This window comes from Lygodium microphyllum, chromosome 2 (genome assembly GCF_053477565.2).
Source record: "Lygodium microphyllum isolate KBCC chromosome 2, Lygodium_microphyllum_v1.1.10, whole genome shotgun sequence".
NCBI classification, from domain to species: domain Eukaryota; kingdom Viridiplantae; phylum Streptophyta; class Polypodiopsida; order Schizaeales; family Lygodiaceae; genus Lygodium; species Lygodium microphyllum.
In genome coordinates, this window is record NC_141136.1 from 189,845,770 (window position 1) to 189,867,783 (window position 22,014).

A 22,014-nucleotide genomic window follows, 5' to 3' on the forward strand; every position below is an offset into this window, starting at 1 on the left:
CAAGAAGGGTCCCATTTGGTTGAATTATCATAAGGCTCCAAAGTCATGACATTATGAGCCTCACATGCCCTTTGGATGGCTCCAAATCCATTTCAGGTCTTTTATTTTCACATTATACATTTTTCCTTCACCTTTCTCCATTGATCTTTACTCTTCACCCCCCCTTGGTAAACCGGTCCATGAAATATTTCCATCCAGTGATTTCTTGGATTTCCCAAGAGGTTGTTCCCACCCTCTTATTTATTTCAAAGCTCCAAATGTACAAAAAAACAAAAAAGTGTTAGACAAATATTTTTTTGTGATTTTCTCGGATCACCAAGAGTGAAAGGATCAATGCCAAGCATCAAAACCAAATGTATAAGTGCTTATATAGCTGCCCAATGAAGAAGATATGATGTAGGAGATGAAAAATGTGATCTGTTGCTAAAAAATGTCATGTTCCATGCAAATTGATGCTATAGCAATAGGGTGAGGGCTATGGGGGGCTACTCCAAGACTTTCTTGAAAAGGCTCAAAGAGTGCCCAAAACAAATGCAACCAATAGGAAGCTCAAACAAAGAGGCTATGGCTACCAACAAAGAGATGACTGATGTAGGTAATCGAATGGAAGATAAGAGTGTGCCAGACCAAGCTCTCAAGATCATGAAGAAGAAGGCTCTGATACCAATTGAAGGGAGGTGAACCTTGAAGTGGAAGCAGAAGCAGGAGCAAGAACTATGGTGGAAGGAGTAGGAGCAAAAAAGAGAGAGATTCCAAATGTGGAAACTCCAACAAAGACAATGTGTGACTGGCCTTCCCTTTATTCAAGTGTCACTAAAATAATAAAGAATGAAGTGACAATGATGGGCATTGGCTATCTGCAATGTGTAGGTGTAGGAACTATCAATGTAGTAATACAAGAGCAGCTAGGCAGAGGCGTATTTATCCCCAACACAGTTTAGGTACTCCTTATCAGGAGTTGGGAGGGATCCGTTGGACTATGAGCGGTACAAATGCATGTATAAGTTAGATTAGAGTGTTTATCCTCCATACTAGATTAGAGAGTGTATCCTCCAGATGCTCTTTGCCTTGAGACCATGGGGTGTTTTGGTTGAGCATAGAGGCCTAGCTACTAGAGTCTAAGAGCCAGTGTTGGGCCCATTTTTGGTCCCTACAGGTGGTGCATTTGCCAGGAGTTACCAATAAGTGGCAGTTTCTAATTGGGAGCCGCCTTGAAGCTATGGATACTAAATTAGGCTAATTAAAGCCTTGATCATCAACATGATGATTAGTCTAGAAAATCCCTATAACCCAAAAGATACTATGTCAATCCTAAATGGTTCACTAGGATCCTTGGCTAATCATGTGGCTGGTTATTTTAGCCTCTGCTCCGAAAGTGACACCATGCTCAAGTTTGGGCCACTATGGGGAAGTACCATGGAAGGACTTTTGAGATTAATAGGCCATGGGAGTTAGAGAAAACATTAGAAAGCAAAAGTTAGGCTAAGAGGGCACAGTCATCCACTAATCATGACAACTTTTTAGATAAAAAGTTTGTGATGAAAATGGTTAATATGCACACAATAATACATGACTACAATCTGAGAATGAATTTGATGCTAGTTCCTGACATAGTTGGGTACTATAGTGCAATTGCTAAGATCCATAAAGCATTAGATGATGTTTGTGTGTGTGGAAAACCATTGTTAGGAAGGTTCCATTGGGACCTGTTCTAGGTTCTAGCAAAGTGGTGGTAGATGAGAATAGACTTGCTAAAGTACCACTAGTCAGTGTTGGGGTAGATTCCCTATAACATAGTGTTGGACTCCCTACAGCTCTTTGTCAATTAGTAGAAAGGGAAGTCCAAGGAACTAGTGACTCTTCCACACCATGAGAGGTGTAAATGGAAGAAGTCAGATACCTTGACGCGTTGGTATTAAGTCAAGAGGAATATGAAGATCTTGATGACCCAATGAAGATATACCCTCCTCCTTATAGGAATCTACCATGGTTTTACACGAGCTATTGGATGAGGATGCAATGCTACACTTAAAAGAATATGGCCTAACTTGCCTTGCAAGTGGGTTTGACGATATGCATCGAATGCTCATATTCTCAAGTACCCTAAAGGGAGTGGCTATGAAATGGTATTGGAAATCATTTGAGAAATTATGTGATAGATTTTTAGATGAATATGAGAAGAAAGTTCCATGACTCGAGACTTGGGATAGCTTATGCAGATTTAGCAAGAGTTATACACCTCTATCAAAGAGTATAGAATAGCCTTTGATGACATTCTGAAGCTTTGGCCAAGGAAAGTTGGTCAATTATTGAAAGATGTGCTTGGTAAAATCTTTATCAATGGCATAAAAATAAACATGCAGTTCCAAGTTAGGATGAGAAACCCTAAGTCACTAAAGGAGTCAAAGGTTCAAGCAAATGATTATGAGAGATATATTCAAAGGTGTTGGGAGAGCTATTGGAGTTTTTGCCACACCCTTGAATTTCATAAGGATTGGCAACATTTGCTAAATGTTAGTCATGCCATGGGTGAAAATGATAGGTATACTAGGGAGCCTGGCATTTGCTATAAAGATCCCAAGGCCAGCAATGCTAGCATCCTAGTGCAACCAATCCTATGTTCCAAAGCCATGAGCTAGATGGAAATTGGTGTAGACCTAATGGGGGAAGCGGAGTGGTTAAGCAACCCCTCATGATCCAAGTTTGAAACAAAATCATGTCAATGAGATGACTCCCCAAAACATAGCTGATATATGCTACTATGTGGAGGCTATCTCAACTATTGAGATCCAAGGTGATAGGAAACCTAGGGTTTACAATGGTAAAGATCCACCTACATTTACATCTAAAAGGATCCAATTTAAAGAAAGTGATAGGCAGCAAGCGAGTTGTTGAGATGACAAGCTCAACACATGCGGACATTGATGATGGACCGCCTGGTTAGGTGGGTCCACACATCTACACTTAACACATCGGTGGTCATTATGACTCTCACATGGCCAAACTGACTCATTACTTATTATATTCAGGTTGTTACACCTATTTACAGCTGGCATAGTTATAGCACCAATCGACTAGTGTAGTCGGTTATGCATTGTTTGACTTAGTAGGCAAGTTTCCTTTATGTTGTATCTTATCTATACTTTGTGTACATTGTAAACTGTATGAAAGAAGAAGAAGAAATCAGCAAGAAAACGTTTTGGCCTCCATCTCTCTTCTTGTCTCTTGAGTGAGCTTCTCCTTGTGCATTCTGTGTATGTTCGGCGCAACATCTTAAGCAAGTCCCCCCACCATGCGATTCTTGACATGATATCAGAGCCATGCCACTGAGAGAGGCTAAAGTGAAGGAGAATAAGCAAGGTTCAAGCAAGCAAGCCACGGGTAAGAAGCTCTCCCATCCTTCCACTCTTTCTCTTAGATAGTACCTGTGGAGGCACCAGAAGTAGGGTAGAGCAAAAATCTCAGATTGCAGTGAGATTTGGTGTGCACGAAGAGCGCTGTGTATTCTGCAGCTTAGCCCTTTTGGGCTGTCCGCAGTTTTTTTGGGCATCTAAGGCCATTTCAGGCCCCATTTTAGAGCCGCAAGGTTACAGACAACAGTTTCAGGGTACACTGTGATTTCGGCTATTTTGACCGAAAGTGGGTGCGCAGGTTACAGATTGTGAATCTATAATTCTTAAGGTGTTTACAAGAAGCAAACATAAGGTTTATCTCCAAACAGGTTGCAAATTGCATGTATTATTGAGCAGACAGTGAAAAAGGCTGTCTGGTGTATTGTTGTGCACTACAGGTCGAGGGTTGCAAAAGATTTGCTTGCTGTTTGGTATTAGTTTTGTGATAATGGCAGAGAACAGTCGAAGCCCCATCATTGAGAAGATCGACAAGAACAACTACCCTTCATGGAAGTTATGTGTCATGAATTTCCTTATTGGAAAAGGCCTCTACGGGTTTGTTTCAGGTGAAGAAAAGGAGCAGAAGGTGAGTGATCCTTCAACTGCAGAAGAGACAAAGGCACGGAAGGAATGGAATGCAAAAGACAAGAAGGTTATGTATTGGCTGTCTGGAGTAATTGACAATAATATGCTGGGACATATTAGAAATGCAGAGAATTCATATGCAACTTGGACCATACTTGAAAGTATGTTTTCCGTAAATACAAAGGCACAAAAGATTCAACTCAAGCAAGAGTTGAATACATTGAAGAAAGGGAAGATGTCTATCAATGAGTATGCACTGAAGGTAAGGAGCATTGTAGATGCATTGGCAGCAATTGATGCAATGCCCGATGATGATGATTTGGGGTTGTCTACCTTGGGTGGACTTAATAATGAAAAGGCTTGGAAGTCTTTTGTAACTTCTATATATGTTAGAAAGCCATTTTCAGATTTCAATGAGTTGGTCTCCCTTATGATCACTGAAGAGATCAACATGTAGAGTGAGACATCTGAAAGAAGTGGTGAATAGGTCCAAGCTTTCTACTCCAATTTAGGAAGGGAACGTGGTAGGTTCTCTTCAAGAGGCCGTGATACAGGACGTGATAGTGACAACCAGCAAAACAGTTTGAATCAACAATTTGGCGATATGCAGGTTTCAGGAGGTCGTAGTAACTTTAGAGGCAGGGGGAGCTTTAGAGGAAGAGGTGGATGGCAAACAGAGGTTCTAACAACTCTGGTATTGTGTGTCACTACTATGGCAAAATAGGTCATATTGCAGCCCAATGTTATGCTAAGAAAGATGATATTCACAGTGGCAAGTTGCAGCAAGGAAACTATGCATCGTCTTCACGACAGAATAAAGACAAAAATGAATGTTTGTTTGTTATGCAACATATGCTGAATGTTGTTATAGGAAAGGGAACACATGATGATGTTTGGTATGTTGATTCAGGTGCATCCAATCATATGACCAACCATGCAGAATGGTTTGGAGAGATGCAGGATTTGCAAAATGTAGGTTATGTGTAGACAGGTGATGATTCATGCCACCCAATTTCACACATTGGAAAAGTTCCCTTGTCCTTGCATGATGGTAAGACAAAGAGTCTTTTAGATGTATTACATGTGCCATCTATTACAAAGAACTTGGTGTTAGTCGACAGTCAAATGGTAGAGCAAGGGCTGCAAGTCAGATTTAATGCAAGGGGTTGCTTTGTAGAAGACTTCAATGACAAGTGCAGGTTGGTAGCAAAAGGAAGTAGAGTTGGACGTATGTTTACTCTGGATGCTGGAATTCCTACTATGAATGCTGCTATGTATGCTAAAGAAAAAGGTGTTGTTGCAGATATTGAAATTTGGCACAAACGCATTGGACATGCAAATGTACAAAGGCTGAAATCAATGCAGTCCAAAGGGTTGGTTACAGGTTTACCTACATTTAGAGTTGCAGAATTTCATAAGGTATGCGAAGCATGTCAGTTTGGTAAGTAGGCAAGAAAGCCCTTTTCACATGAAAGAGGTGTAAGCAGAAATATCCTTGATGTTGTGCATATAGACATTTAGGGGCCTACACAAAATGTATCTCTTGGAGGCAGTTCATACTTTGTCACATTCATTGATGATTGTTCTAGAAAGCTGTGGGTATATTTTATGAAGGAAAAGAGTGAAGCGTTTGAGCACTTTAGAACTTTCAAGGCTGCAATTGAAAGAGAAACAGGCTTGAAAGTAAAGTGCTTGAGGTCAAATGGAGGGGGAGAGTACCTCTCGAATGAGTTCAGTGATTTTCTGAGGTCTCATGGGATAAAGAGACAATTCACATGCAGATATACCCCACAGCAAAATGGGGTTGTAGAAAGGAAAAACATGCATATTGCAGAAGTTGCACGCGCCTTGATGGTGGCTGAAAAGAATATGCCTAAGAATTTTTTGTCTGAGGCTATTCATACTACTGTTTATATTATGAATAGAACTCCCACAGCTGCAGCTCATGGGATGACTCCTGAAGAATGCTTTACTAGCAAGAAGCCTGATGTATCGCACTTGAAGGTATTTTGGCTGTGTTGCATATGTTCATGTGCCAGATGAGCTACAGAAGAAGCTTGATCCAAAGGTAAAAAAATGTGTTTTTATTTGATACTCTTTAGAGCAGAAAGGGTATCGCTGTTATAACCCTGTCTCGTGTAAGTTCAGAGTGAGCAGGGATGTCATCTTTGATTAAATGAGCAGTTGGTATGCATCTAGTGGTGATGCATTGGATGATGATCATGATCATGACACTCATGTGCAGGTTGAAAAGCAAGAATCATAGACTCTTAGTGGACCAGAGACATCATCTAGTAGTCCTTGGTCTAGGAGACTAAGGAGTACCTCTACATCTTCAGGTGCATCTAGTAGCACTACCAGTAAAGACAAAGGAAAGAATAAAGTGTTAGATGGCATTGATGCAGTTATTGATGGAGACTCTAGTGGCTCAGAGAGCTTGGATAATGAGCTTGGTATTCCTTCTGTCAGGACACCAGGTGTACAGAGAGCTCAAAGTAATGTAAAGGCTCCATTGAGTGATCCGGTGGTACGCAGATCTAGCACGGTCAGATACCCTATTAAAAGATTTGGTTTTGAAGGTTATGCAACTCACCATTATGCTTATATGGTGAAACTATTTGAGGATGTTGAGCCCACATGTTTTGAGGAGACTATTGGTCATACTCATTGGGATGCAACAATGGATGAGGAGATGGCTGCATTAGAGGCCAATAAGACTTGGGATCTAGTATCATTGCCGAAGGGCAAGAAAGCTATTGGATGTAAGTGGGTTTATAAGATTAAGCACAATGAAGATGGTTCTATTAGTAGGTACAAAGCTAGGCTGGTTGCAAAAGGCTATGCCCAGACATATGGCATAGATTATGAAGAAACCTTCAGTCTAGTTGCTAGGATGGAAACTGTCAGATGTGTGATTGCTTTGGCAGCAGCCAAAGGTTGGAGGTTGCAGCAAATGGATGTTAAGAATGCCTTCTTGCATGGTGATTTGCAGGAAGAAGTGTATATGGATCAACCAACAGGTTATGAAGTTTTAGAGCATCCCACATATGTGTGCAGGTTGAAGAAGGCGCTCTATGGGCTCAAGCAAGCACCTAGAGCATGGTCTGACAAGATCAGAGAGTATCTTGTCAATATTGGCTTTTATGTTTCTAATGCTGATCACTCACTTTATGTGAGAAAGGGAGATGCGGGTTTGGTCATCATAGTCATCTATGTGGATGACTTGATTATTACAGGTGATAATGATAGTGGGATTGTTGAAGTCAAGGATTTTTTGAAGAAGAAGTTTGAGATGAAGGATTTAGGTGAGCTAAGGTACTTCCTTGGCATTGAGGTGATCAGATGTGATGATGGTATATGGCTGTCCCAAAGACAGTATGGCTTGGATATATTGTCCAAGTATGGTATGACAGCATGCAAACCACTTTCAGTCCTGTTGGAGCAGAATGTAAAGTTGAGTGCTGATGTTGGGGATGAGATAGAAGACCCTACTATGTTCAGGAGGATAGTGGGGAGTTTGATCTACATGACCATTACAAGGGCAGACTTGAGCTACGATGTTGGTCTTGTGAATCAGTTTATGCAAGTACCTAGAAAGCCACATTTGGATGCAGTCAGACGCATATTGAGATATGTGAAGTCCACATTACATTATGGACTTTTCTATGAGGCAGGTACAGATGTACAAGTGTTTGGATACACAGATGTAGATTGGGCTGGTAGTATGTTTGATAGAAGATCTACCAGTGGATACATGTTCTCTCTAGGTAGTGCAGCAGTCGCTTGGAGCAGCAAAAAGCAATCTACAGTTGCTTTGTCAAGTATAGAGGCTGAGTATAGAGGTGTTGCTGTTGCAGCATGTGAGGTAGTATGGCTACAAAAGTTAATGGCTGATTTGGATGTGCAGGTGGAAGGTCGAGTTGTCATTTACACACAAAAAGAAATAGCCCATATTGATGTTATATTAGTGGGAGAAGGCTTGGACTTGTGGATATACAAAAAGTCTAGGATTAAAACTCAATGATTGAATTATAGTGAGTTGGCATGGATATGTGGTATAAGGCTAGCCCTCACACCTTATGACACTTTGGTTTAGCTTGGTTAGTCTAATAAGATGCAATTTATATGCCAAGAATACCATATTTGTCTAGAGCAAAATGACATATGCTCTTTAGGCCAATAGGGCCATTTCTTTTGTCGTGATATCATTTATCTTATTATGCCAAGAGGACCATATGCATGTTTGGTGTGGGTATATTTAATGGTTTTTTGTTTTAGTGTTGTACCAGAAAGATTTGACGGAGTGCCTAGAGGGTGCCTCTTGCTGTGTGACCCTGTTCTACTAGCATGCTAGGCAATTGTTTCTAGGAGTTTCTATTAGTTGTGGGGCAACTAGAGAATCCTACCAAATAAAAGAAATAGAAGAAAAAATGTATATATATATCTAAAGACTATAGTATATGAAGGTGTGCAAAAAGGGCTTCTAACCCCTGAACAAGAGTAAAAGGAAAATCAAAGAGCAGATAATCATCATCTTGCAAAGGTCTGGTAGGTTTTTGGGAATATGTCTGACAACCTGGGGTCCAATGCCTTGTCTTCCTAGGGGTGATTTCTAGCTAGACAAAATAAATAAGGATGAATGGAGCTAAAATAAAAGTGAGCTGAGGAAGAAAAAAAGATTTATTATCGCCTTGCAAGGCCTTGGTAGTTTCTTGGGTACTGAGTCATCACTTGAGGCTAATGCTCTATTCTCCTTGGGTCACTACACTCAGCTCCCTCCTTTTTACATGTTGAGTATCAAGTCCTGAAGTCTATAAAAAAACGATGAATCAAAAGTATCTAGAAATGAAAGATCATGCTATAGGAATCCTCGTTGTAGGAGTTCATGGTCCACTTGTCCTAGGGCAGGCAAGTAGTTCCAACCACCACTTAGAATGACTTCTTTGATAGTTTCTTTAAACTGGTCTGTGTTGGAGCAATTGGTTGGCAACTAACTTTGGTTTTCTGTCAAATTATACTTGGCCAATCTCTTGTGGATCTTCGTACCTTGATTTTCTCACACGGGATAGGATGAGAGCTATATTTGTGTTTGGTTTTGTATTCTCTTTGTAGCAACTTGATACTCTTTATGGTTTCTTGATGGGACCTGAAATGGGCCCATACTGGCTATAGCACTAGCCGGACCTCATGCTCATGACACACAAACACACTCACGGCCTCGCAGACCAGGAGCGTCAACCTAATGCTAAAGGACAAACTGTCCTAAAGCTTAATTCATGCGTTTATAGTTTCATCGTTTTGTAGTCCAACGTCTCCCTTTCTTCTAGACTCCTCAAAGGGAGAACCCATACACATTGGCAATGCCACGAGCACATACATGGAGGAAACCTCTCGATAAAAACACCTGGCCCCACTACAGCTCTCCTACATCGCAAGGATTAGCCCTTTGATGCGCTACTAAACTTATAACACAATCGAACACAAACTCCTCTCTTTTACATTTCTCGTATTTCCAGGAGATATACCATGTTTCCTCACTTCACAGTCCCTTAGGAAACCACCCCTCTATCCTACAGCAAGGGTAAACTCACAGTCTCAATCGTGGGTCAGATTTCTAAGAAAACAATTGCTATGCAGTCCAGAAGATTTTCCTTTGATACCATGAACCATGTGTTGTGCATAATGTGAATGGTTTAGTGCACAAACAAAAGAAAATCAGCATTGTGCATCGTGCGAAACCAATCTTTTCATGATTTCCATGCTAACATTTATGTATTGAAAAGAGGAGAGACACCGAGCCTTACGCTCATGCTGCCTTTCCCTTCATTTTAAAACGACGGCCTATAGGCATGATGCATTACATAAATCAGATTTAAGATTATACTTTGACGCTCAACCTCCCCTCTCACCCTACCGTTTAATGTTTTGCATTCGTTGATAGGTGAAAGAGTCGTTCTATGTGTATTTCTTTACAAAGAAAGCGATAAACATGAACGGAAACATAGAAACAAGGGTAAACCGAGGCCAACCTCATGCTTTACCTTCATTATACGCTGCACAAGCACACATGTAATTTTTTGGAATTTTCCTTTTTTCGTTTCCTAATTTTCTCCCATTTAAAACCCATTTTTCATCATTTTTTGGTATTTTTCCTCTATTTCTTCAATAAAAAATCACTAGAAATTAAGATTGATTGTGGGCTGTGGCCCTTAGGTTCCTTGACAGCAAAATTTCAGGTTTTCTTAGGCATTATGTCTCATATTTCCCATTTATTTTGCAAAAAACCCCATTTTTGCCCCTTAAAAGAGTGTTTTTCGAGTTTTATAACATTAATTTTAGCCATATCACTTATGATTTTTTGATTTTCCGATTATAAACTATTGAAACTCATAGAAAACAACATCATGATGCATAATCAGCCCATGGGAACAAATTTTCATCAACCGAATAGCATAAAAACTCATTTTTTCTTCATAAAAATTGAATTACCGCTTAGGCTTCATGTCTCAAGATCTCGATTTTGGTGCTTCTTTTTTAGCTCTTGCCTTCTTTCTTGGCACTTCCTCATCCTTCTTAGGATCGAATTTTTTGTCAACCGGCCTTAGAGGTCCACCTTCCACGCCAGGATTCTAGACTTGCGTCCCCTTATCCCCTTGTTTAGGGTTTCCCTCAACCAGTTTTTCATTATCTTTATCACCCTCTTTAGCCTTTTTCCCTCTTGTCATGGCTCTTCAGTTAGAGGTTTCAGCGTCATTGACTCGTACAGCCTCAATAAGGCTGACTCCATTGCCTTTGTGGCAGCTCCTCTATAGTGGTCTTTGCCCTTTGCAGTATTTGTCTTGGTACATCATTTTGCTGCAGGTTATTACCTTGCGCTCTATGATTAACTGGACCTGGTTGTTTACTCCCTTGTTGGAGGGAATTAAGCTTACTCCAACAGATAGTAGCTAAATGGGCCGACTTCCCACAAATATCACATTTAACATTTGGACAGTTCCTAGGGAAATGTTGTCCACCACACCACTTACAACTAAATCTCGAGGGTCCACCCTCTTCAGGACATCGACTCCCTATCAAATTCTGCTGCTTCTTCAAGAAATTGACGTCAACCGCTATTTGTTGATATTGTTCAAAAATCATATCAGTGTAATGCTTCATCATATCCTTGACTTTGCTAAGGACATTAGATGCACTCGACTCATAGCCTCGATCTCTATCCGTCGTTCCATTGGCCTAACAATTTGATTGGGCATTGGTTGTTGACTCGCAGGAACAACATTAGGGTTCAAAACTTGGCCTCCAACATTTGGTGGAGCCGACCGGCTTGCCATAGGCATAGTCACACTGGGAGGAGCTCGCAGCAAAGGTACATTTTGAACCATGCTTCCTCTCCCATTAGGTTTAGTCATAGGCATCCCTTGACTTCCATTTGTCAATGGTAGATTGCCTCCAGGTACTAAACTCGCATTAAGATTTATTCGAGAGGAGTAGGCCGTTTGTAATCATGCTTCTACTCCTTCTGTCCGCGCAATGGCGATGTCTATATCACCCAAAGCTACACTACTCAATTGCACCTGAATATTGAAATCCAATCCATGCAAGAAGTATTACAATTGGGCAGCCGGCGGAATAGGAATGTAAGTTTGTAACTTACGAAACACTTCCTTAAGCTTCTTGGCATAGGCTTTCACATTCTCATGGGGGTCTTGGTGCGCTACATTCAAGACACGCAACCAGTATTGGCCACCTCTTTCAGGGGCATATTCTCCTCGGAAAGCTGCATAAAATTGATCGATTGTGGTTATGGTTCCAGACTCTATGCTATGATACCATACCGTAGCCCCTACTTTTAACATCATGTTAAAGAACATCATAAGATGTCCCTCATCTTGGATGCGGTAATTAAACATCAATCTTTGGAATTCACAAATGTGAAACTCTGCATCTTCTTCAGCTAATCCATTAAAAATGGGCAAAGGAACTCCTAAAGCTGGCAAATCCGGCGTCCCTACAGGAATTGCAATGGGTTGTGCCATGGCGACAATAGGATTCACAATAGGAGCTTAAACTGATGGAATCACACCTCCACTTGAAGTGGGTTGACTTGGTGGAAGAGAGGAAGAACTTACGCTTCCTCCTGCACATAGAGGACTATGTTCAGCACAGTTGGGTAACTAAGACCACTGCCTCTTATGCGTATCGGGCTACTCCTTTGAGGAGATTAGCGACTTACAATCTCTAACCACCATCTAGCCCTCTCAACACATTCTGCTTTTTGTATTTTGGCTTGACAGTCCTTGTCAAAGGACGTAAACCAACTTTTTTTTTGTCTCTAAAAACCCTAGATTCAAGAACCACCCCTTATTGGTAGCTCCTGGCAGACGCACCACTAATGGGACCTGAAATGGGCCGGCACTAGCTATAGCACTCATGCTCATGACACACAAACAACCTCACGGCCTCGCGGACCAAGAGTGTCAATCTAATGCTAAAGGCCAAACTGCCCTAAAGCTTAATTCATGCGTTTATAGTTTCATCATTTTGAAGTCCAATGTTTCTCTTTTTTCTAGACTCCTTAGAGGGAGAACCCATATACATTGGCAATGCCACGAGCACATACATGGAGGCAACCTCTCGGTGTAAAAATCGTTGCCCCACTGCAGCTCTCCTACATCGCAGGGATTGGCCCTTTGATGCACTACTAAACATACAACACAATCGAATACAAACTCCTCTCTTTTACATTTCTCGTATTTCCAGGAGATATACCATGTTTCGTCACTTCACAATCCCTTAGGAAACCGCCCCTCTATCCTACAGCAAGGGGTAACCTCACAGTCTCAATCATGGATCAGATTTCTAAGAAAACAATTGCTATGCAGTCGAGGAGATTTTCCTTTGATACCATGAACCATGCGTAGTGCATAATGTGAATGGTTTAGTGCACAAACAAAAGAAAATTAGCATTGTGTATCGTGCAAAACCAATCTTTTCATGATTTCCATGCTAATATTTATGTATCGAAAAGAGGAGAGACACCGAGCCTTACGCTCATGCTGCCTTTCCTTTCATTTTAAAACGACGGCCTATAGGAATGATGCAACACATAAATCAGATTTAAAATTATACTTTGACGCTCAACCTCCCCTCTCACCCTACCGTTTAATGTTTTGGATTCGTTGATAGGTGAAAGAGTCGTTTTATGTGTATTTCTTTACAAAGAAAGCGATAAACATGAACGGAAACATAGAAACAAGGGTAAACCAAGGCCAACCTTGTGATTTACCTTCATTATACGCTTCACAAGCACACATGTAATTTTTTTGGAATTTTTCTTTTTCCATTTCCAAATTTTCTCCCATTTAAAACCCATTTTTCACCATCTTTTGGTATTTTTCCTCTATTTTCTTCAAAAAAAATCACTAGAAATTAAGATTGATTGTGGGTTGTGGCCCTTAGGTTCCTTGACATCAAAATTTTAGGTTTTGTTAGACATTATGTCTCATATTTTCCATTTATTTTGCAAAAAATCCCATTTTTACCCATTAAACGAGTGTTTTTCGGGTTTTATAACATTAATTTCAGCCATATCACTTATGATTTTCTGATTTTCCGATTATAAATTGTTGAAACTCTTAGAAAACAACATCTCATGCATAATCAGCCCATGGGAACAAAGTTTCATCAACCAAATAGCATAAAAACTCATTTTTTCTTCATAAAAATTGAATTACTACTTTGGCTTCATCTCTCGAGATCTCGGTTTTGGTGCTTCTTTTTTAGCTCTTTCCTTCTTTCTTGGCACTTCCTCATCCTTCTTAGGATCAACTTTTTTGTCAACCGGCCTCAGAGGTCCACCTTCCACGCCAGGATTCTGGACTTGCATCCCCTTATCCCCTTGTTTAGGGTTTCCCTCAACCAGTTTTTCGTTATCTTTATCACCCTCTTTAGCCTTTTGGCCTCTTGTCACGGCTCTTAGGTTAGAGGTGTCAGCGTCATTGACTCGTACAGCATCAATAAGACTTATTCCATTACCTTGTGGCAGCTCCTCTATAGTGGTCTTTCCCCTTTGCAGTATTTGTCTTGGTACATCATTTTGCTGCACGTTATTACCTTGCGCTCTATGATTAACTGGACCTGGCTGTTTACTCCCTTGTTGGAAGGAACTAATCTTACTCCAACAGGTAGCAGCTAAATGGCCCGACTTCCCACAAATATCACATTTAACATTTGGACAGTTCCTAGGGAAATGTTGTTCGCCACACCACTTACAGCTAAATCTTGAGGGTCCACCCTCTTCAGGGCATCAACTCTCTATCAAATTCTGCTGCTTCTTCAAGAAATTGACGTCAACCGCTATTTTTTGATATTGTTCAGAAATCACATCAGTGTAATGCTTCATCATATCCTTGACTTTGCCAAGGACATTAGATGCACTCGACTCATAGCCTTGATCATCTATCCGTCGTTCCATTGGCCTAACAATTTGATTTGGCATTGGTTGTTGACTCACAGGAACAACATTCGGGTTCAAAACTTGGCCTCCAACATTTGGTGGAGCCAACTGACTTGCCATAGGCATAGTCACACTGGGAGGAGCTGGCAGCAAAGGTACATTTTGAACCATGCTTCCTCTCCCATTAGGGTTAGTCATAGGCATCCCTTGACTTCCATTTGTCAATGGTAGATTGCCTTCAGGTACTAAACCCGCATTAAGATTTATTCGAGAGGAGTAGGCCCTTTGTAATCGTGCTTCTACACCTTCTGTCCGCGCAATGGCGGTGTCTATTTCAGCCAAAGCCACACTCCTCAATTGCACCTGAATATTGAAATCCAATCCATGCAAGAAGTATTACAATTGGGCAGCCGGCGGAATAGGAACATAAGTTTGTAACTTACGAAACACTTCCTTAAGCTTCTTGGCATAGGCTTTCACATTCTCATGGGGGTCTTGGCGCGTTACATTCAAGACACGTAACTAGTATTGGCCACCTCTTTCAGGGGCATATTCTCCTCAGAAAGTTGCATAAAATTGATCAATTGTGGTTATGGTTCCAGGCTCTATGCTATGATACCATACCGTAGCCCTTCCTTTTAACGTCATGTTAAAGAACATCATAAGATGTCCCTCATCTTGGATGCGGTAATTAAACATCAATCTTTGGAATTCACAAATGTGAAACTCCCCATCGTCTTCAGCTAACCCATTAAAAATTGGCAAAGGATTTCCTAAAGCTAGCAAATCCGGCGTCCCTGCAGGAATTGCAATGGGTTGTGCCATGGCGATAATCGGATTCACAATAGTAGCTTGAACTGATGGAATCACACCCCTACTTGAACTGGGTTGACTTGGTGGAAGAGAAGAAGAACTTATGCTTCCTCCTGCACCAAGAGGACTATGTGTACCAGTTGGGTTACTAAGACCACTGCCTCTTATGCATATCGGGCTACTTCTTTGAGGAGAGTAGTGACTTACAATCTCTAACCGCCGTCTAGCCCTATCAGCACGTTTTGGTTTTTGTATTTCGTCTTGACGGTCCTTGTCAGAGGACATAAACCAACTTTATTTTGGTCCCTAGAAACCCTAGATTCAAGAACCACACCTTACTGGTAGCTCCCGCCAGACCCACCACTAATGGGACATGAAATGGGTTGGCACTGGCTATAGCACTAGCAGGATCTCATGCTCATGACACACAAACACCCTCACGGCCTTGCGGACCAGGAGTGTCAATCTAATGCTAAAGAACAAACTGCCCTAAAGCTTAATTCATGTGTTTATAGTATCATCGTTTTGTAGTCCAACGTTTCCCTTTTTTCTAGGCTCCTCAAAGGGAGAATCCATACACATTGGCAATGCCATGAACACATACATGGAGGCAACCTCTTGGTAAAAACACCGCGGCCCCACTGCAGCTCTCCTACATCACAGGGATCGGCCCTTTGATGTGCTGCTAAACATACAGCACAATCGAACACAAACTTCTCTCTTTTACATTTCTCGTATTTCCAGGAGATATACCATGTTTTCTCACTTCACAGTCCCTTAGGAGACTGTCCCTCTATCCTACGGCAAGGGATAACCTCACAGACTCAATCATGGGTCAGATTTCTAAGAAAATAATTGCTATGCAGTCCAGGAGATTTTCCTTTGATACCATGAACCATGTGTTGTGCATAATGTGAATGGTTTAGTGCACAAACAAAATAAAATCAGCATTGTGCATCGTGCGAAACCAATCTTTTCATCATTTCGATGCTAATATTTATGTATTGAAAAGAGGAGAGACACCGAGCCTTACGCTCATGCTGTCTTTCCCTTTATTTTAAAACGACGGCCTATAGGCATGATGCAACGCATAAATCAGATTTAAGATTATACTTTGACGCTCAACCTCCCCTCACACCCTACCGTTTAATGTTTTGCATTCCTTGATAGGTGAAAGAGTCTTTTTATGTGTATTTCTTTACAAAGAAATCGATAAACATAAAAGGAAACATAGAAACGAGGGTAAACCGAGGCCAACCTTGTGCTTTACCTTCACTATACGCTACACAAACACACATGTAATTTTTGGGATTTGTTTTTTTCGTTTCCTAATTTTCTCCCATTTAAAACTCATTTTTCACCATTATTTGTATTTTTCCTCTATTTTTTTCAAAAAAAAATCACTATAAACTAAGATTCATTGTGGGTTGTGGCCCTTAGGTTCCTTGACAGCAAAATTTCAGGTTTTGTAGGCATTATGTCTCATATTTTCCATTTATTTTGCAAAAAGCCCCATTTTTACCCCTTAAACGAGTAATTATCGGGTTGGTTTTATAACATTAATTCCACCCATATCACTTATGATTCTCTGATTTTTCCATTATAAACTGTTAAAACTCATAGAAAACAACATCATGATGCATAATCAGCCCATGGAAACAAAGTTTAATCAACCAAATAGCATAAAAATCCATTTTTTCTTCATAAAAATTGAATTACCACTTAGGCTTCATGTCTCGAGATCTCCATTTCGGTGCTTCTTTTTTATCTCTTGCCTTCTTTCTTGGCACTTCCTCATCCTTCTTAGGATCGATTTTTTTGTCAACCGGCCTTAGAGGTCCACCTTCCACGCTAGGATTCTGGACTTGCGTCCCCTTATCCCCTTGTCTCGGGTTTCACTCAACCACTTTTTCCTTATCTTTATCAACCTCTTTAGCCTTTTGGCCTCTTGTCACAGCTCTTAGGTTAAAGGTTTCAACGTCATTGACTCATACAGTGTCAATAAGGTTGACTCCATAACCTTGTGGCAGCTCCTCTATAGTGGTCTTTCCCCTTTGTAGTATTTATCTTGGTACATCATTTTGCTGCAGGTTATTACCTTGCGCTCTATGATTAAATGGGCCTAGCTCTTTACTCCCTTGTTGGAGGGAACTAATCTTACTCCAACACGTAGTAGCTAAATGGCCCGACTTCCCACAAATATCACATTTAACATTTGGACAGTTCCTAGGGAAATGTTGTCCGCCACACCACTTACAACTAAATCTTGAGGGTCCACCCTCTTCAGGGCATCGACTCCCTATCAAATTCTTCTGCTTCTTCAAGAAATAGACGTCAACCGCTATTTTCCGATATTGTTCAGAAATCATATCAGTGTAATGCTTCATCATATCCTTGACTTCGCCAAGGACATTAGATGCACTCGACTCATAGCCTCAATCGTCTATCCGTCGTTCCATTGGCCTAACAATTTGATTGGGCATTGGTTGTTGACTCGCAGGAACAACATTAGGGTTCAAAACTTGGCCTCCAACATTTGGTGGAGCCAACTGGCTTGCCATAGGCATAGTCACACTGGGAGGAGCTCGCAGCAAAGGTACATTTTGAACCATGCTTCCTCTCCCATTAGGGTTAGTCATAGGCAGCCCTTGACTTCCATTTGTCAATGGTAGATTGCCTCCAGGTACTAAACCCACATTAAGATTTATTCGAGAGGAGTAGGCCGTTTGTAATCGTGCTTCTACTCCTTCTGTCCATGGAATGGCAGTGTCTATATCAGCCAAAGCCACACTGCTTAATTGCACCTGAATATTGAAATCCAGTCCATGCAAGAAGTATTGCAATTGGGCAGCCGGCAGAATAGGAATGTAAGTTTGTAACTTACGAAACACTTCCTTAAGCTTCTTGGCATAGGCTTTCACATTCTCATGGAGGTCTTGGCGCGCTACATTCAAGACACGCAACCAGTATTGAATACCTCTTTCAGGGGCATATTCTCCTCGGAAAGCTGCATAAAATTGATCGATTGTGGTTATGGTTCCAGACTCTATGCTATGATACCATACCGCAGCCCTTCCTTTTAACGTCATGTTAAAGAACATCATAAGATATCCCTCATCCTGGATGCGGTAATTAAACATCAATCTTTGGAATTCACAAATGTGAAACTCCGCATATTCTTCAGCTAACCCATTAAAAATGGGCAAAGGAACTCCTAAAGCTGGCAAATCCGGCGTCCTCGCAGGAATTGCAATGGGTTGTGCCATGGCGACAATCAGATTCACAATAGGAGCTTGAACTGATGGAATCACACCCCCACTTGAAGTGGGTTGACTTGGTGGAAGAGAGGAAGAAGTTACGCTTCCTCCTGCACCTAGAGGACTATGTGTAGTAGTTGGGTTACTAAGACTGCTGCCTCTTATGCGTATTGAGCTACCTCTTTGAGGAGAGTAGCGACTTACAATATCTAACCGCCGTCTAGCCCTCTCAACACGTTCTGCTTTTTGTATTTCGGCTTCACGGTCCTTGTCAGAGGACATAAACCAACTTTCTTTTGGTCCCCAGAAACCCTAGATTCGAGAACCACCTCTTATTGGTAGCTCCCGGCAGACGCACCTCTGATGGGACCTGAAATGGGCCGGCACTGGCTATAGCACTAGCCGGACCTCATGCTCATGACACACAAACACCCTCATGGCCTCGCGGACCAGGAGCATCAATCTAATGCTAAAGGATAAATTGTCCTAAAGTTTAATTCATGCGTTTATAGTTTCATCGTTTTGTAGTCCAACGTTTTCCTTTTTTCTAGAGTGATAAACATGAACGGAACCATAGAAACGAGGGTGAAACGAGGCCCACCTCATGCTTTACCTTCATTATACGCTGCACAAACACACAAGTAATTTTTTGGAATTTTTCTTCTTTTGTTTCCTAATTTTCTACCATTTTTTTGTATTTTTCCTCTATTTTCTTCAAAAAAAACACTAGAAATTAAGATTGATTGTGGGTTGTGGCCCTTAGGTTCCTTGACAGCAAAATTTCAGGTTTTGTTAGGCATTATGTCTCATATTTCCCATTTGTTTTGCAAAAAATCCCATTTTTACTCCTTAAATGAGTGTTTTTCGGGGTTTTATAACATTAATTTCACCCATATCACTTATGATTTTCTGATTTTCCGATTATAAACTATTGAAACTCATAGAAAACAACATCATGATGCATAATCAACCTATGGGAACAAAGTTTCATCAACCAAATAGCATAAAAACTCATTTTTTCTTCATAAAAATTGAATTACCACTTATGCTTCATGTCTTGAGATCTCGGTTTTGGTGCTTCTTTTTTAGCTCTTTCCTTCTTTCTTGGCACTTCCTCATCCTTCTTAGGATCAATATTTTTGTCAACCGACCTTAGAGGTCTAACTTCCACGCCAGGATTCTGAACTTGCATCCCCTTATCCCCTTTTTTAGGGTTTCCCTCAACCAATTTTTCCTTATCTCTATCACTCTCTTTAGCCTTTTGGCCTCTTGTCACGGCTCTTAGGTTAGAGGTTTCAGCGTCATTGACTTGTACAGCGTCAATAAGGCTGACTCCATTACCTTGTGGCAGCTCCTCTATAGTGGTCTTTTCCCTTTCTAGTATTTGTCTTGGTACATCATCTTGCTGCAGGTTATTACCTTACACTCTATGATTAACAGGGCCTGGTTGTTTACTGCCTTGTTGGAGGAAACTAATCTTACTCCAACAGGTAGCAGCTAAATGGCCCAACTTCCCACAAATATCACATTTAACATTTGGACAGTTCCTAGGGAAATGTTATCCGCCACACCACTTACAGCTAAATCTTGAGCGTCCGCCCTCTTCAAGGCGTCGACTCCCTATCAAATTCTGCTGCTTCTTCTAGAAATAGACGTCAACAGCTCTTTGCCGATATTGTTCAGAAATCATATCAGTGTAATGCTTCATCATATCCTTGACTTCGCCAAGGACATTAGATGCACTCGACTCATAGCCTCGATCGTCTATCCGTCGTTCCATTGGCCTAACAATTTGATTTGGCATTGGTTGTTGACTCGCAGGAACAACATTAGGGTTCAAAACTTGGCCTCCAACATTTGGTGGAGCCGACTGACTTGCCATAGGCATAGTCACACTTGGAGGAGCTGGCAGCAAAGGTACATTTTGAACCATGCTTCCTCTCCCATTAGGGTTAGTCATAGGCACCCCTTGACTTCCATTTGTCAATGGTAGATTGCCTCCAGGTACTAAACCCGCATGAAGATTTATTCGAGAGGAGTAGGCCGTTTGTAATCGTGCTTCTACTCATGTCCACACAATGCCGATGTCTATATCAACCAAAGCCACACTGCTCAATTGCACCTGAATATTGAAATCCAATCCATGCAAGAAGTATTGCAATTGGGCAGCCGGCAGAATAGGAATGTAAGTTTGTAACTTACGAAACACTTCCTTAAGCTTCTTGGCATAGGCTTTCACATTCTCATGGGGGTCTTGGCACGCTACATTCAAGACATGCAACCAGTATTGGCCACCTCTTTCAGGGGCATATTCTCCTTGGAAAGCTGCATAAAATTGATCGATTGTGGTTATGGTTCCAGACTCTATGCTATGATACCATACCGCAGCCCTTCCTTTTAACGTCATGTTAAAGAACATCATAAGATATCCCTCATCCTGGATGTGGTAATTAAACATCAATCTCTGGATTTCACAAATGTGAAACTCCGCATCTTCTTCAGCTAACCCATTAAAAATTGGTAAAATAACTCCTAAAGCTGGCAAATTCAGCGTTCCTATAGGAATTGCAATTGGTTGTGCCATGGCGACAATCGGATTCACAATAGGAGCTTGAACTGATGGAATCACACCCCCACTTGAAGTGGGTTGACTTGGTGGAAGAGAGGAAGAACTTACGCTTTCTCTTGCACCTAGAGGACTATGTGTACCAGTTGGGTTACTAAGACCGCTGCCTCTTATGCGTATCAGACTACTTCTTTGAGGAGAGTAGTAACTTACAATCTCTAACCGCCGCCTAGCCCTCTCAACACGTTCTGCTTTTTGCATTTCGGCTTGAGAGTCCCTGTTAGAGGACAGAAACTAACTTTCTTTTGGTCCCTATAAACCCTAGATTCGAGAACCACCCCTTATTGGTAGCTCCTGGCAGTCGCACCACTAATGGGACCTGAAATGGGCCAGCACTGGCTATAGCACTAGCCGGGGATCTCATGCTCATGACACACAAACACCCTCACGGCCTCGCGGACTAGGAGCGTCAATCTAATCTAAAGGACAAATTGTCCTAAAGCTTGATTCATGCGTTTATAGTTTCATCATTTTGTAGTCCAACGTTTCCCTTTTTTCTAGACTCCTCAGAGGGAGAACCCATACACATTGGCAATGCCACGAACACATATATGGAGGCAACCTCTTAGTAAAAACACCGTGGCCCCACTGATGCTCTCCTACATCGCAGGGATTGGCCTTTTGATGCGCTACTAAACATACAAAACAATCGAACACAAACTCCTCTCTTTTACATTTCTCATATTTCCAGGAGATATACCATGTTTCCTCACTTCAGAGTCCCTTATGAAACCGCCCCTCTATCCTATGGCAAGGGGTAACCTCACAGTCTCAATTGTGGGTCAGATTTCTAAAAAAACAATTGCTATGCAGTCTAGGAGATTTTCCTTTAATACCATGAACCATGCGTTGTGCATAATGTGAATGGTTTAGTGCACAAACAAA